We start from the raw sequence: 18,312 nt of genomic DNA on the forward strand, positions 1-18,312 counted from the left end.
TTATAGTGCCTTTCAGAATATTTTCAAAAACTTAAAAATACTTGCAAGCCTCTTATTTATCCCTCTTCTGTTTCCTCAGAATCCCTGAAAACCAAAGATTTTTTTTTTTTTAGTGTCTCTGTAGTTTTGCCTTTTTCCAGAATTTCATAAGATTTGTATCATACAGTAGGTACCTTTACGGATCACCTTATTTCGCTTAGCATAGTGCTTTTAAGTTTCCCCCACATCTTTCTGTGGCTTCATATCTCACTTCTTTCTATTGTTGAATAATATTCCATTGTTTGGATGTACCAGAGTTTGTTTATCTATTCACCTGTTCAAAGATATTTTGGTTGCTTCCAAAATTTGGCAATTATGCATAAAGTTTCTGTAAATATCTGTGTGTAGGCTTTTCTGTATACATAAGTTGTCAACTCGTTGGGTAAATACTAAGAAGTGTGGCTGCTGGATCATGTGGTAAGAGTATGTTTAGCTTTATAAGAAATTGAAGAACTGCAGAAGCCATTTCCAAAGTGGGTTTACCATTTTCATTTCTGCCAGCAATGAATAAAAGTCCTATTGATCCATACTCTAAACAGCGTTTACTATTGTCAGTGTATTAGGTTTTAACCATTCTAATAGGTATGTAGTGGTATTTCATTGTTGTTTTAATTTGCATTTCCTTAATGAAATATGCTGATATTGGGTATTTTTCATATATTCATGTGACATCTCAATGGATTCTCCTCACCAGGACAGCTACTGGTTAATTTCTCAGTGTTTTTTCCCCCCAGACAATACAATTACTGCAATTTTTTGCACAAATAATGCTTTGCATGTTCATGGCTCTGAATGCTCAACCTAACATTTCTTATTGGTGCCCAGAGAACAAACAGAGGAATTATTTCTTGATAGGAGAGACAGTTCCTCCAGAAAGATGGAAGAAACGGATGGTGGGAACAAATATGTGCATGTATGTGCTGGATATAGATGTGTTTTAAATTTTAGTATCTTGAATTTCTGTGAGTTTCTTACTGATTAGTTCTGAGTTAGCAGGCAAGATTTTCTGTCAAAGGTAAATAGGTAGGTTCTTGTATCAAGGAAATGGTTATGAGTGCATAACTACAGTGGAGTTAAGGGAAAGGCAACTGAGTTTAGGAGGAAATAGAATCAAGAGCACAGGATGAAGAATTAAGTTTTCCACGTGGACACCAGAGTCCCAATGTACTAGTATAATGATTGCATGCATTCTGGGGAGAATTGAGAGGAACTTAAGACAGCACTGAAGAGTAGAAGGGAAGTAGCATGAGTCTCAAAGCAGCACTAGTCTTTAAGAACATGAATGAGCATTATTTTGAAAAAAAAAAAAAAAAAAAAAAAACCTGGGAAATATTTGGAAATAAAAATGGCCCCCAAATGGGCTTATAACTTTAAAATATGAAGAATTTCTACAAGTTCCAAATATATGGCACCAAAGTATTAATGAACAAAAGCACTTAACTGGAGGATTTTGGTTTTGGTCTCTGTATGATAAATTCTACAAAGGCACTGTCTTGTTCATTCTTGTATTGCATAGTGCCTGGCACAGAGTATGTTACCAATGAAAAATTTAACTTTGTAAAAAAATATAATAGTAAATAATTATTAAAGTATGGAAGTTTTGCATCAACAAAAACTACATGGAAATAGAAACATAGCTATAACAATTTCTTTCTTTTGAACATTGTATATTTAAATAAAATAATCCAGAACACATATAGAAGTTTATGTATAACTATACTCATCAAAGAATATTTTCTTATTGAAGTACATTGTGTTAGTTCCAGGTGTACATCAAAGTGATTTACACTTCATTAGGATTGTCAGATTATTTTCCACTATAAGTTATTACAAGATGCTGAATATCGTTGGGTCTTCACTGCTGGCTCAGATGGTAAAGAATCTGCCTGCAGTGTAGGAACCTGGGTTCAATCCCTGGGTCAGGAAGATCCCCTGGAGAAGAGAATGGCAACCCACTGCAGTATTCTTGCCTGGGAAATCCCATGAACAGAGGAGCCTGGCAGGCTACAGCCCAAAGGGTCATGAGTCAGACATGACTTATGTCTGACTAAAACACATTGGTTCATTAAGTGTAACCAATGTACCAGGAAAACTCTCTTATCGAGGGAGGAGGAAAGGGGTAGGAGGTATATAGGAACTCACTGTTCTTGCCACTCAATTTTTCTGTAAACCTAAACTTACTGTTAAAAAATCTATTAATTTTTAGTAATCTTTGAAATTGAAATAGTGGATTGTTTAAACAGTTTATTGGATAGATCTAAAGAGATCTGACAAAGCTAGACAGTGTATTGAAGAGCAGAGACATTACTTTCATGACCAAGGTCCACATAGTCAAAGCAATAGTTTTCCCAGTAGTTATGTATGGATGTGAGAGTGGGACTGGGAAGAAGGCTGAGTGCCAAGAATTGATGCTTTTGAACTGTGGTGTTGGAGAAGACTCTTGAGAGTCCCTTGGACTGCAAGGAGATCAAACCAGTCAATCCTAAAGGAAATCAATCCTGAATATTCATTGGAAGGACTGATGCTGAAGCTGAAGCTCCAATACTTTGACCACCTGATGCAAAGAGCCGACTCATTGGAAAAGACCCTGATGCTGGGAAAGATTGAAGGCAGAAGAAGGGGCAGCAGAGGATGAGATGGTTAGATAGCATCACTGACTCAATGGACATGAATCTGAGCAAACTCTGGGAGATAGTGAAGGACAGGGAAGCCTGCTGTGCTGCAGTCCATGGGGTCACAAAGAGTAGGACATGACTTAGTGACTGAACAACAACAGAACAACGACAAAGGGATTATCAGAAATTTAAAGATAGATTAGAAAAAGGCATCCTGCACAGTGGGGAAGGAAAGGCTAGGAGAAATTGTGCAAGTAGCATTAACAGAAAAACACTATCATGTGTAAAATAGATAACCAGCAGGAAGCTGCTACATAACACATGAAGTTTAGCTTGGTGCTCTGTAACGATCTAGAGCGGCGAAATGAGCGGGAGGAGAGGCCCAAGAGGGAGGGGGAATGTATATATATATAAATATGACTGACTCATGTTAATGTATGGCTGAGACCACCACAACTCTGTAAAACAATTATCTTCCAAAAAATAAAATAAAGAAAAAAAAAAGGAAAAATGTGACACAAAGAAACAGAGTTACAAAATAATAATGAAGGGTCAAGTTTCTTGTAGAAAAGAAGTAGAACATGGAGCTTTTTAAAAAATATCTTATTTCATAAGAAATGTAACTGGACTACAGTCATCTATTAAAATTCAAAACTTATCAGATATAATGGAAAAAATAAAATTTTATGTGGTTTAAAAGTCATCAGCTTTAAAACCTTATAGGCACACAATGCTTGGGAGAAAGGATATAAAATTGTTTACTAAGAAAACCAATAGAAAACTTACTCAGTTATATTCATATTCAACTGAATAGTATACTTACAATTTCAAAACTGCTTAGAAGATCAGTTGTTCCAGAGCAAAACTTACAAGAATTACAAGAAACTGGCAAATAATAATTACTATGAGAAAAATAACTTTTCCCAATAATTGTTGAATATTTTAAATTGGTGTATATATAGAAGGTTTGAACAATACTTATCAACCGTATTATTCATTCCTTAACTCATATGACATGTTAGAAAGTTTCCAACAGTTTTATTGCATAACAAACATACAATGTTACAGAAAAAAATTTGACTATACCTGTACAGAAAGATATAATCATAAAAAAACTGAAAAACATACTAAAATTTAGTAATTATGCCTCAATTTTCTGTTTATTGGTCATTGAATTTTGTTTTCTTTATTTTGTTTAGTTTTGTTTATTTATTTACATAGATTCTTGTAAATTAAATATAAAAGTGTATACCATAAAAAATAGAAGACAAATTAAGAATAATAGTCAGATCTTAGATTGAAGAAAATAGTCCAAGATTAAAACAATGAAACCCATAAAAGAAAATGATGGATTTGAAAATATTTTATTTCTTTAAGTAAAACAAAAATAACCAAAGAATGAAAATTAAAGAAATTAAAATTTAAACGACCTGAGAAAATACTTTCAATAAATATTAATACCTTGGGGAAGTTATATATCCTCTCTGAGCTTCAAACTACAAGTCTGTAAAATGGAAAGACTAGAAACAATAACATGTCTGAACTGACATGATGATTAAATAAGGTGTAAAATAAGTTTTGTGCAAATTCAATAAATAGTTGTTACTATTAATCCACAAAGAAATACAATATGCAATAATCACAATATAAATTCTTCAATGTGTCTATTAGTAAATTCAGAGTAAAAGAAAATGAAAAAGTGATTTTACCATATCACACAGCAAATTTCTAGAAATAGAACTATTTACTAAATGCTAGTATTGTGTTTGTTGCTCAGCCGTGACCGACTCTGAAGGCCTGTGGACTGTAGCCCACCGGGTTCCTCTGTCCATGGAGTTTTTCAGACAAGAATACTGGAGTGAGTTTCCATTCCCTTCTCCAGCAGATCTTCCCAACCCAGGAATCATACCCAGGTCTCCTGCACTGCGAGCAGATTCTTTAACATCTGAGCAACTAGGGAAGCTAGTAGCTAAATTCAGTTCAGTTGCTCAGTCGTGTCCAACTCTTTGCGACCCCATGAACCGCAGCACGCCAGGCCTCCCTGTCCATCACCAACTCCTGGAGTTTACCCAAACTCATGTCCATTGAGTCAGTGATGCCATCCAACCATCTCATCCTCTGTCATCCCCTTCTCCTCCTGCCTTTGATCTTTCCCAACATCAAGGTCTTTTCAAATGAGTCAGCTCTTCATATCAGGTGGCCAAAATATTGGAGTTTCAGCTTTGACATCAGTCCTTCCAATGAACACCCAGGACTGATTTCCTTTAGGATGGACTGGTTGGATCTCCTTGCAGTCCAAGGGACTGCCTCAAGAGTCTTCTCCAACACCACAGTTCAAAAACATCAATTCTTTGGCGCTCAGCTTTCTTTATAGTCCAACTCTCACATCCATACATGACTACTGGAAAAACCATAGCCTTGACTAGACAGACCTTTGTTGACAAAGTAATGTCTCTGCTTTTTAATATGCTGTCTAGGTTGGTCATAACTTTCCTTCCAAGGAGTAAGCGTCTTTTAATTTCATGGCTGCAATCACCATCTGCAGTGAAGGGTGCAATAAATTTTGGCATGTATTTCACAAGAGTGAAAATCAATAGTAACTTCTCTAGAAGCAATTTTCCAATGTTCCAGGTGAGTCTAAAATCTTGATATCCCTCCTTAAGGCTAAAATCATTGTAAAGCTTGGAACTTCCCTGGTGGTCCTGTGGCTAAGACTCCACACTCCTAATGCAGGGGGCCTGAGTTCAATCCCTGGTCAGGGAACTAGATGCCACATGTCACAACTAAGATATGAATATGTATGTAGTTATATTTGTTACAATTATGTATATACATATATATGTATGTACATAAAACCTGGATGATTATACACCGAAATGAACAGCAAATTTCTCTGGGTAGTAAAATCATGTACAAGTTTAATCTTCATCTTACTACTTTTCTATAGAATATTTATATAAAATGAAAATGTTTTCAAAAGAAGTATAAACAATATGATCTCATGTTGGAGAGAAAGTAGTACTTCACCTTGAGATGAAGTGATTGTAATGACCTCATTGGGTAGGTGACACCAAGCTGAGCCTTGAAAGATAAATGGTGAGAATTCATTAAAAGATCAAGAAAAGTAGAGGACATTCCAGGCAAATGGATTATTTAGGGAAAATGTACCAAGACACCTGAAAACATGACTGAACATGGAGACGTTAGAGATATGCAGTTCCTTGAGACTGAATCATAGGCTGTATGAAAATGATGTGGAAATGGTTGCTGATAAGGAAGTCTGCATTTATTCTGTACCATTTTGAAGGGAATGATCTTTGAGAAACAATCCCCAAAAGTCAAAAATTAGAAGTATAGCACCTCTTCACTCCCATCACACTTTGAGTAAGCATATGAAGCAATGAAGGTTTTACATGAGTGTCCAGAGATGTGTGAGATGTCTTGGGACTTAACATAGCTCAAGACAGAAAGCCTACTTTTTTTTTTATCTAATTGGGACTTAATATTACATTTTACTATTCCCAAAGTTGAACTGAATATTACTGAGTTAGACATGACTGCCAGAGAACAACCTGTCCACTCCCAAATAATAAGTTGTAAGTATCTCAGTCAACCCACAGGCACGGCTTTCAGATTGATTAGAGAGGCAAGGCTCACAGCCTCAAGTAAGTTGCTCCAGAGCCCATAACTCCGTGAGTCATTTTTCCTACTGACTTAGTATTAGTTCTCTTGTTCACTGCTGCCAAAGTACATTTCATGGAGGACCACAATTTCTGAGAAACCAGTCTCTCTCATCCCCAAAGTCATTTTTGCTTATTAAACAACACATAAAAGACTTAGTCTCGTATCTGTTTCATCTTGACTCCATAAATGATGGGATTAAGCATAGGTGGAGCAAGCATGCTGACATTGGCCAGTAGGATGTGGATGTGTAGTGGGATGTCACGTCCAAAGCGCTGAGTGAGGACCGAGAAGATCCCAGGCCCATAAAAAAGGATGATGACACAGACGTGGGAGCCACATGTGTTGAGAGCTTTGTGACGAGCCTCTTGGGAAGGAATGTGGAAGACAGCATGGAGAATCAGAACATAGGAAACAAAAATGAGGGCAATATCTAGGATCACTGTTGACATCAAGACAAAAAATCCATACCAGATGTTTACTTGGATGTCATCACAGGCATACTTGGCCAAGCCAATGTGTTCACAGAATGTATGTGGAAGGATGTTATTTCTGCAAAAGTGCAGCCTCTTCAGAAGAAATACCATGGGGAAAATTGTACAATGTGCTCTCAAGAGAACAGCCACACCAATTTTCCCTATCAGAGAGTGGGTGAGTATTGTGGTGTATCTCAGTGGGTAACATACTGCAATGTAGCGGTCAAATGCCATAATCAGCAAGATGCCTGACTCAGAAATGAAGGAGGAATGCTGGAAGTAGAGTTGGGCAATGCAGCCATTAAGAGATATTTCCCTACTGTTACACCAGAAAATGGCCAATGCCTTGGGTTCTGTGGTTGAGGCAAAAACAATGTCAACTGCAGCCAGCACACAGAGGAAAAGATACATAGGTTCATGGAGGCTGCTCTTGATAAGGATGATGAAGATGACCATTTCCAAGGAGGGCAAAGACATAGGAGATGAAGAAGGGGATGGAAATCCACAGGTGTAGGTCTTCTTGTCCTGGAATGCCCAGCAGATAGAAGACTATATGGTTAACACCACTGTTGTTGAAGCCATCCATTCCTAAGACAGGCTAATGTGGACTTATCTTGAATTTCCCCTAATAGAGACAAAGAGAAATACAAGTTATATATGTTTTTCTAGGTTTTCTGCTTAACTGTATCAAATCAAATGTCTGCATTTACCTCTATTTCCTCCTAATATCCTGCCAAAATATCAGTAAAATAACAAAAATATCATAAACCAAAAAAGCAGAAGAGAACACAATAGCAGAGAAGGAGTGGTAATGTTTTCAAAGCAGGTGGACAACTATTGATTAAACAAATGGGAAAAAATGAATAACTTCTGGATGAAAACAAGAATCTAGGCAATTTTCACTGAAGAATGCAGATAGTTTCCAGAATTAGAGATATCAGGTACTTTTCTAAATAAGGATAAAAATAGGTTTTAAAAAATTATTGGTTGAAAATCTGTTTTAAAAGCAGTTAGAGTCATAGATCCTCTTTCTCAACCTGTTCATCCAGGTCCCACTTTCCTTACCCAGCAGAATACTGCAAGTTTTTTCCCATGTGAAGTTAAGCCCGGAGATGATAGGCATAACTTGCGCAAGAATGCTATGCTAAAAAGCAGTGATTTCATAACCCTATATTACAGATCTTACAATCCCACTTGAATTTAAGAATGAGGCACTAAAAAAAGTGGAGCACTGTATAGAAAATAAATCATGAGAAAAAATTGCCGGGAGAGGCTCATGAGGTTGTGCCTGCTGACAGTGACTGCCAGCAGGTCAGTGTGTGGCCACACAAGCACTGTAAGTACCCATTCTCTCCTAAGGAAAGGCATCCATCCTCCTGAAGGAGATGGAAGAAGTAAAAATAGATATGATGGTGCACTGAGGTTTGATGGCCAGCTATTCATACAATGCTGATGAAAACCTAGCGGGAAAAAGAGATGAAGCAAAATAAGAGCCAGAAGAGGACCAGATTTTAGATGGTTATGCTCATTGGGTACTTTCAGAGGGGCAAAGAGGCTTTCTTTACTGGAAAGCATAAAATAGAGGCTAAAAGGCACAAGAATTGAGTCTATAAGTGAAGTTGTATGATAGAGCTGTTGATTGTCTAGCTGGGATCATTCTATGATTATTTCTCAAATGCCTCATGAAGATTTCAGTTGCCTTCACCTCTCTGTACAATTCACCTCCACCTCCCTGTCTCATGGTGCAAAGAGAGCTAACTTTATTCAGATTACTTATCATCTGCCTAATATGTTGGAATATGCTTATTGATACATCTCCCTATAAACCATTCCTTTCACTACATTTTCATGAGGAGTCTAATCATCAGAAGACCTCTCTCAGATAGAAGCATATCTGACTACCTGTCAATGTACTACCAATTAATTGGGAGCTTTCTGAGACCTGAGTATTACTTCTTTTCTTTGTGCATCTCCAGAAACAAGCATACTGAAGTACAATATAAATTCTCAAAACGTTTCATGAAACAGCAAAATGCAAACATTGGATAGGTGCAATGAGGATTAGGGCAAGGAAATTGTGGATAAGATCCTTTAAATGCTTTAGATATTTACAGCAGTATGGACCAGTGCAAATACAGAGGCTCATCTGGAGGGACTCAAGGATTTTTGGCACCCTGAGAGCTAAAGAGAGTCCCAGTGCCCAGCATATCTTCACTACAGGCAACACTTCCCACTCTACTTGGACAGCCCTTATTTCTGAGTCTGGAACAGTGGTGTGCTGGTAAACCAGCTCACTACATGTGTGTGTGTGTGTGTGTGTATATATATATATATACATATATATATATACACATACATATATATAAAATGTATATATATATATACATATATACCATGTGTAAATAGTACATATATAGTATGCATATATAAGATATGCATGTATGTATAGCATGTATATAAAAGTATATATATATAGTAAAATTAAACCCTGATTTAATGTATTTGCCAATTACCATGGTGTATATTCATCTACCATGGTCAATTTCATTTACCAACAAAAAGTCACTCGAGGTTGACTTTGAAAGAAATGCACACAATTGATTTTGCTAGCCAGTGAATGTGGCTCCAACAGACAACTGCTCTTGTCTCTCTGCTTCACTCTAGACAATGGTCCTAATATTTTTAACCACCTACCTTAGATTCAGTACACCTAGCTGAAATTACACCCCACAGCAATAAAATATGACTCACCTGCTTCAAACGAAGCATTTATGGGCTAGAAGAGAATTAGTCACAATAGGAATCTCAGAGTGATGAGCACCAAGAGCTGAGGTTTTATATATTTGCTAGAAGATCTCAGGGGTACCTATTACCCCCAGGGAGTCCATAATTAGAATTGCCTTTTTAAAATCTCCCCATCTGATCCATACACACAGGTAACATATTTATGGCTCTCCAAGCAGCCAAAGGTGGAGAAGCTCTATACAGTCAGCAAAAACAAGACCAGGAACTAACTGTGGCTCAGATCATGAAATCATTGCCAAATTCAGACTTCAATTGAAGAAAGTAGGGAAAACTATTAGACCATTTAGGTATGACCTAAATCAAATCCCTTATGATTATACAGGGAAAGTGAGAAATAGTTTAATAAGGGACTAGATATGATAGCCAGAGTGCCTGATGAACTATGGACAGAGGTTCGTGACATTGTACAGAAGACAGGGATTAAGACCATCCCCATGGAAAAGAAATGCAAAAAAGCAAAATGGCTGTCTGAGGAGGCATTACAAATAGCTGAGAAAAGAAGAGAACCTAAAAGCAAAGGAGAAAAAGAAAGATATATTCATTTGAATGCAGAATTCCAAAGAATAGCAAGGAGAGATAAGAAAGTCTTCCTCAGTGATCAGTGCAAAGAAATAGAGGAAAACAATAGAATGGGAAAGACTAGAGATCTCTTCAAGAAAATTAGAGATACCAAAGGAACATTTCATGCAAAGATGAGCTCAATAAAGGGCAGAAATGGTATGGACCTAACAGAAGCAGAAGATATTAAGAAGAGGTGGCAAGAATACACAGAACTATACAAAAAAGATCTTCATGACCAAGATAATCATGATGGTGTGATCACTCACCTAGAGCCAGACATTCTGGAATATGAAGTCAAGTGGACCTTAAGAAGCATCGCTACAAACAAAGCTAGTGGAGGTGATGGAATTCCAGTTGAGCTATTTCAAATCCTAAAAGATGATGCTGTGAAAGTGCTGCACTCAGTATACCAGCAAATTTGGAAAACTCAGCAGTGGCCACAGGACTGGAAAAGGTCAGTTTTCATTCCAATCCCAAAGAAAGGCAATGACAAAGAATGCTCAAATTACCGCACAGTTGCACTCGTCTCACATGCTAGAAAAGTAATGCTCAAAATTCTCCAAGTCCGGCTTCAACAATACGTGAACCATGAACTTCCAGATGTTCAAGCTGGTTTTATAGAAGGCAGAGGAACCAGAGATCAAATTGCCAGCATCAGCTGGATTATCGAAAAAGCAACAGTTCCAGAAAAATATCTATTTCTGCTTTACTGACTATGTCAAAGCCTTTGACTGTGTGGATCACCACAAACTGTGGAAACTTCTGAAAGTATGGGAATACCAGATCACCTGACATGCCTCTTGAGAAACCTGTATGTAGGTCAGGAAGCAACAGTTAGAAGTGGACATGGAACAAAGACTGGTTCCAAATTGGGAAAGGAGTACCTCAAGGCTGTATATTGTCACCCTGCTTATTTAACTTATATGCAGAGTACATCATGAGAAATGCTGGGCTGGGTGAAGCACAAACTGGAATCAAGAGGGCTGGGAGAAATATCAATAACTTCAGATATGCAGATGACAGCATCTTTATGGCACAAAGCAAAGAAGAACTAAAGAGCTTCTTGATAAAAGTGAAAGAGTAGAGTGAAAAAGTTGGCTTAAAGCTCAACATTCAGGAAACTAAGATCATGGCATCTGATCCCATCATGGCAAATAGATAGGGAAACAGTGGCAGACTTTATTTTGGGGGGCTCCAAAGTCACTGCAGATGGTGACTGCAGCCATGAAATTAAAAGACAGTTACTCCTTGGAAGAAAAGTTGTGACCAACCTAGAGAGTGTATTAAAAGGCAGAGACATTACTTTGCCAACAAAGGTCCATCCAGTCAAGGCTATGGTTTTCCAGTAGTCATGTATGGATGTGAGAATTGGACTATAAAGAAAGCTGAGCACTGAAGAATTGATGCTTTTGAACTGCAGTCTTGGATAAGACTCTTGAGAGTCCCTTGGACTGCAGGGAGATCAAACCATCTTAAAGGAGCCCTGGATTTCCTAAAGGAAATAAGTCCTAAATTTTCATTGGAAGGACTGATGCTGAAGCTGAAACTCCAATACTTTCACCACCTGATGCGAAGAACTGACTCATTGGAAAAGACCCTGATATTGGGAAAGATTGAAGGCAGGAGGAGAAGGAGACGACAGAGGATGAGATGGTTGGATGGCATCACTGACTCAATGGACATGAGTTTGAGTAAACTCTGGGAGTTGGTGATGGACAGGGAGCCTGGCATGCTGCAGTCCATGGGGTTTCAAAGAGTCAGACACAACTGAGAGACTGAACTGAACTGAACTGAGGCCTGTGCATCCCCTCCTCCACAATACATGTGTGCATGTGTTATTTTTAATGAATGGATTGTTAGCATTACTGCACCAAATAACTTGTTTCCAAGTTCATCAGAGAGGTGATAGGACTTTAGTCTTCCATCATCAAAACAGCCTGAGAAGAGAGTAGCTTATCTGACTGAGCAAACAACCACCTCCTGCAAAGACCTTGAAACAGGATGGAATGATTTTCAGAAGTCATCTATCCTTAATGGCACCATAGCATGATCTTCAGGAATAGACAAAGTGAGAATGGTGCTCTGGCCTAGGATTTTGCTCAGCTATGCCTCACTGAGTTTTCTCTCTCTTTTTTTTTTTTCTTTTTTTTTTTTTTCTTTTTTTTTCCATTTATTTTTATTAGTTGGAGGCTAATTACTTTACAACATTGCAGTGGTTTTTGTCATACATTGAAATGAATTAGCCATGGATTTACATGTATTCCCCATTCCTGGTCCCCCCTCCCACCTCCTTCTCCACCCGATCCCTCTGGCTCTTCCCAGTGCACCAGGCCCGAGCACTTGGCTCATGCATCCAACCTGGGCTGGTGATCTGTTTCACCCTAGATAATATACATGTTTTGATGCTGTTCTCTTGAAACATCCCACCCTCGCCTTCTCCCACAGAGTCCACAAGTCTGTTCTATACATTTGGGTCTCTTTTTCTGTTTCGCATATAGGGTTATTGTTACCATTTTTCTAAATTCCATATATATGTGTTAGTATACTGTAGTGGTCTTTATCTTTCTGGCTTACTTCGCTCTGTATAATGGGCTCCAGTTTCATCCATCTCATTAGAACTGATTCAAATGAATTCTTTTTAATGGCTGAGTAATATTCCATGGTGTATATGTACCACAGCTTCCTCATCCATTCGTCTGCTGATGGGCATCTAGGTTGCTTCCCTCACTGAGTTTCTCAAGCTCTGAGACAGCTAGTGATGTCCTTAGACAATTACATACAAACCTCTATTCTTCAATGTCTCTTATTCTAGCTATGTGACATTCTTAGAATCTGTAATTCCTGGATTTTAGTATTCTTATTATATCATAATTTATATCCTATCAACATGCATGTCTGTAATAAGAGAATGTAAATGAATTGTGTGTTTCATGTTTTACAGAACAACCCTTGAGGAGACTGAGGAGACTGAGACTAATAACTCCTGTCATGGGAACACTAATTTGGCTTCTGAGGGAGTGATGATTGCTTGGAGAAACCTACAATCTCACTGTCAGGCCATGTTCTTCGGTAATCTCAAGGGTGCATTCGAAAACTTTAATGATCTGATTCGTGACCTGCTTTATAGCAAGACTTCCCACATCACCTTCAAAGGACACTGAGGTTCAGACACACCAGGTCATTAACTCCTCAACTTTCCCAGGTCATGTTGTATCCTCCAGGTATTTCTGCTCTGTCTTGGGATAATCTCCACTGATTTATTGAAAATACTTATTCCCCTTTTCATACCCAATTCTCATCTTGTCTCCTCTGTGACACTTTCTCTACCCACAGCTCCCTCTCAATGTGTTATTTAGATGGTAATTTCTCTCTGATAAAAATATCATGTTGTCGGTAATTATTTAATACCTCTGACTAAAAATCTATGTTCCTTATAGATAGCATTAGAAATTATGAATAAGGATAAATGTGAAATGGAACTCATAAACCCATAAATTTATAGCCCTCAAGCAACTTTATTGTGAAATGTTGTTTTCTATGTTTGTACATATACATATATATTTATATGTTATGTCTACAGCTAACCTGAATCTGTATCTGAATCTGTGTCTGTATTTTACCTCCATCTGTACCTAAAGATCTATCTATTCCTATATCTATCTGGAAAACATAATATGATACATATATATAGTTTTGATCATACTACATATCATATTATATATATGACCTGTAAGCTACTGTTCTATCAGTACAATGTTGACATTGATCATTTCTAATATATATGAGTACACATAAACAGTATAAAATTATTATAAATAATAAAATTACTGTGTCTATATAGTATTTCACTACAGAGTTTACTATAGTTTATTTAACCAAGCATTTTTCTTTTAATTCCTTTCTGCATGGTATTATGATTATATATTTGCAAATTTAATACTCAGTTTTACTTGTTGTTTAAGTACCAGCATAGATATGCTCTAAGTAAATTCATTTATAAGTATTATCTTTTAAAATAAGATGCAAAACTCATTATAATAGTTGGGAAACAATAAAAATATGAAGAAAATACTAGTCAGAAGAAAAACACTGTTAGCATTTTGGTTTACCACCTTACATTCCTTTCTCACTCCATATATATCTTTATACATTTTCAATATTGGGCATTTAGAGCTTTCTATTTTTAGCTATATAAACAATGTTCCTCTGAATATCTTATATACAAACCTTATTCTAATTGTTCAATTTTTATTTTAAGAATAGTCCTAGAAATCAATCCTATATTTCACACGTTATAGATATTTTTAATGAGTCCTATGAAATTGCACTTAGAAAGGAATCATAGTATATCTCTTTGCACTAACAATAGGGTTGAGTATTTCCATTTTTAAAAACTTCTTTCATTCTAAAGGACAAAATGATATTGTATTTCAATTTTAATTGCATTTCTATTGCTATTGAGACTAAACATTTATCAGATACTCATATTTTATCCTATGACATAATGATAACTACCATTTGTTGAGTACTTATGTTATAGCTCCCACACTAAGCTTTTTATGTACACTACCTCACATAAACTTCACTTTGGCTCCATAATAAATGCTAAAGATGAGGATATGGAAATCTACCAGGGAAATGGCAGAGACAGGAGCTAATTCATTTTTTCTATTTAAGTTTGTGCTGTTTATCTCCTAGATGATTCTGGCCACTCCCACTTATGCCTAATTAACTTTTTTTTTTTCAGGTTATTTAACTCTTGAAAACTCTAATGATATCCTTTTGTCATTATTTTTTAATTTATCAATAATAATAATATGTTAACATTCCCATATTTAAGTACTTATCTAGTATGTCTGCCCTTCTTAATATTTTTATAAACTGATTTAAATATTAATAGCTATATTTGTGTCTTTTCTTTAATGTTTCTTTCATTGATTAATCATAGGAAATTCTCCTTAAGCCAGGATTTGAATATTATTAACATCCATTTCTCTATTTTCATTTTCTGATCTCTATTACAGAGATCTTATGGGGATTAAATGGCATAATATATGTAAAGTGCTTAGAATGGCATTAGTCATATATGCGTTTGCTATTATGTGTTTAACACTATTAAAATGTAGTGTTATGTATGTTTGCTATTATTATTATTATTAAAGATGATCTTCATTTGTCTTGAGATATCTTTATTTCACACTCAACAGTTTTTGAGTTTTTATATTTAAATAATTATAGATTCACAGAAAGTTGCAAAACAAACTATAGATAGAAGATACTATTTATCCTTCATCCAGATTTCCCCAGCAGTGGCATCTTGCATGACTAAGTACAATAGCAAAGCAAAAAGTTGACATGGGTACAAACCACAGAGCTCACTAGATTTCACTAGTTTTATATTCACTACTTGTATGTATGCTTCTGTGTGTGTCATTATATAATTATATAACATTAAAGATTGATGAAACCATCACCACAATTAAAATACAGACTTGTTCTGTCACCATTTATGATATCCGTTGGAGCCTCATCCATATCCCTGTTTTCATGGCTAGTCCTTGACAACCTTCTTCTCTAAGATTTTGTTATTTTGTGATATATATAACCTCTAGAGACTAGGTTTATTTCACTCAGAATAATTCCCTTAGGACTCATTCAAAATGTTACATGTATTAGGTAGTCTATTTCTTTTCATTGTTGTGTCAAATGTCATGGTGTGAATGTACATCGTGCTTTTAAACATTCACATTAAATAACATTTGGGTTGTTTCCAGTTTTAGCTATTATAGATAAAGAAAGCTGCTATGAACATTCATGCAAAGGTTCTCACATAAATATAGGTTTTCATTTCTCTGGGATAATGCTCAAGCATGCAATTCTGGGTTATAACATAGTGAAAGTGTTAGTTGCTCAGTCATGTCTGACCTTTACAACCCCATGGACTGTAGCCCACCAGGTTCCTCTGCCATAGACTTCTTGGAGCAAGAATACTGGAGTGGGTTGCCATTTCCTTCTCCAGGGGATCTTCCTGACCCAGGGATCAAACCCAGGTCTCCTGAATTGCAGGCAGATTCTTTACTGTCTGAACCAGGTTTACCATTCTTTACCAGGGAAGCCCATAGATTATAAGTTTATAAACATGAGCTGATATTTAACTTTGTAAGAAACCACCAAAATGTTTTCCTGAGTAGCTCGACCACTTTACATTCCCGCCAGCAATGCCAAAGTGATCCAGTTTCTCTGAATCCTCACCAACATCTGGCATCATCACTATTTATTGCAGCTAGTCTGATTCTGGTCTTAATTTGCATTATCTCTAAAGGCTAATGATGTTATACATTTTTCATGTACTTGTTTGGCATCTGAATACTCCTCTTCAGTGAAGTGTCAGTTCAAATATTTTGCCTGTTCTTTATAACTCTAAGCACAAGTGCTTTGTCATATGTGTGGTGTGCAGACTTGCCCAGGCTTTGGCTTGCCTTTTCATCCTCTTGATAGAGTCATGTCTCAGAGGATAAGAGTACAGGTGTTGGGAATAGTGCTGCGGGAAGGGAACTGAGAGTCTCATACTACATGCTGTCCGTACTATTTGCTGATACTCTCCAGGATTCCCATTTTCACAGGGCAAATAAGACTACTAGGCATCTAGCGAGAAGCTACATTTCAGCAACATCTTTTTCACCATTCATAAAACCTGCTCCTCAAAAGCAGCACATTATTTATTCATTTTTCACCCCTCTTTGGTCATGCAGTGCTCTTAACCATGCACAGCATGGATTGATATATGAATGTAGGGATTGATAGGATTGATAAAGCAGGCAGAAGCAAAATTTAACAGAAGAAACTAGATGGTTGACATATAGTTGACAATTGTAAAAGTCTTTCAGATATTCTCTATGCTTGAAAATATTTGTAATAAAATGCTATAAAAAGTGCATTTATTTGTCTGACTAAATCATGGTCACTCTTTTAAAAAACAGTCAATACAAACTATGGAAATAAAATGATTCCAAAAGTCACCAGTCTTTTGGTGTTCTGAGATAATCATTGTTAAAACTTCTTAATGTACATTGTCATATATTTTTCATGTATGAGCATTTGTGTGTATGTGTGAACAAAGATCAACCGTCTATGTGGCTCTATGTGTGTGTGTTATTTCCCTAGTACCTATTAGATCTACTAACATTACTAACATAGCAGGCACTAAATTAGGAAAATAATTGTTTATTTTAAAGAGCAAGTGTATGAAATTCTCATTGTAAACTATTTGGAAATTATTTAAACGCATAAACAAAAATTTTTATGATATAGTTATGATATAATTCCATCTTATCATTTCAAAGTTTTAAAGTGTTGAGACCAAATTTTGTGCAAAATCTTATATCCTATAATTTTCAGAGATTTTTAACAAGTGTTTTATGCTTGAAATATATTTTAATTAATTTGTAATAGCTACAAATTATAACAACTTAAGAATTTATCATAAAGTGACTAATCATTCATATTTAGCATATATGCAGTTTTTCAAAGTAACATTCTTTGCAAACATTTCCTCATTTTATCTGCCTTCAATTTTAATTACATGCGTGCGTGAGGGCTAAGTCACTTCAGTCATGTCCGACTCTTTGCAAACCTAAGGACTCCTCTGTCCATGGGATTCTCCAGGCAAGAATACTGGATGGGTTGCCATGCCCTCCTCCAGGGGATCTTCCTGACCCAGGGATCGAACCCACATCTCTTATGTCTCCTGCATTGGCAGGCAGATTCTTTACCACTAGCACCACCTGGGAAGCCCTTAATAACATTGGAGGACCTAAATGTTATGTAGTAAAATCCCCAGGCTTTTCCTTTGGATATTTCCTCTTTGTTTTTAACTTCAAGAAGTTGTTCTAAGATAATTCTGTTCTTTTTTATCCAATATATTTTAGATTTTAATTTTTTACATTTACTATTTTAATAACATCTGTTTTTAAAAATGAAACACAATATATATAATTACATTCACAAAACATAATTGCTAACTTTTAGAAAATATTCTGTCATTTAATCATGTTTTATATATTAGTATATTGTATAATGATTTGTATGTCATATTTTTATCTAATGTTACATAACAAGGCATTTTCTTTCATACA

At 36.2% G+C, this 18,312-nt stretch overlaps 1 pseudogene; it reads right to left on the reverse strand.

The window, feature by feature from the left end:
- Nucleotides 1-6,490: 6,490 nt before the first annotated feature.
- LOC110131857 (olfactory receptor 52B4-like) lies at nucleotides 6,491-7,397 on the reverse strand (annotated as a pseudogene).
- Between the last annotated feature and the right edge of the window lie 10,915 nt (nucleotides 7,398-18,312).

The sequence above is a fragment of the Odocoileus virginianus genome, unplaced genomic scaffold (assembly GCF_023699985.2).
Source record: "Odocoileus virginianus isolate 20LAN1187 ecotype Illinois unplaced genomic scaffold, Ovbor_1.2 Unplaced_Contig_30, whole genome shotgun sequence".
Classification (NCBI taxonomy): Eukaryota; Metazoa; Chordata; class Mammalia; order Artiodactyla; family Cervidae; genus Odocoileus; species Odocoileus virginianus.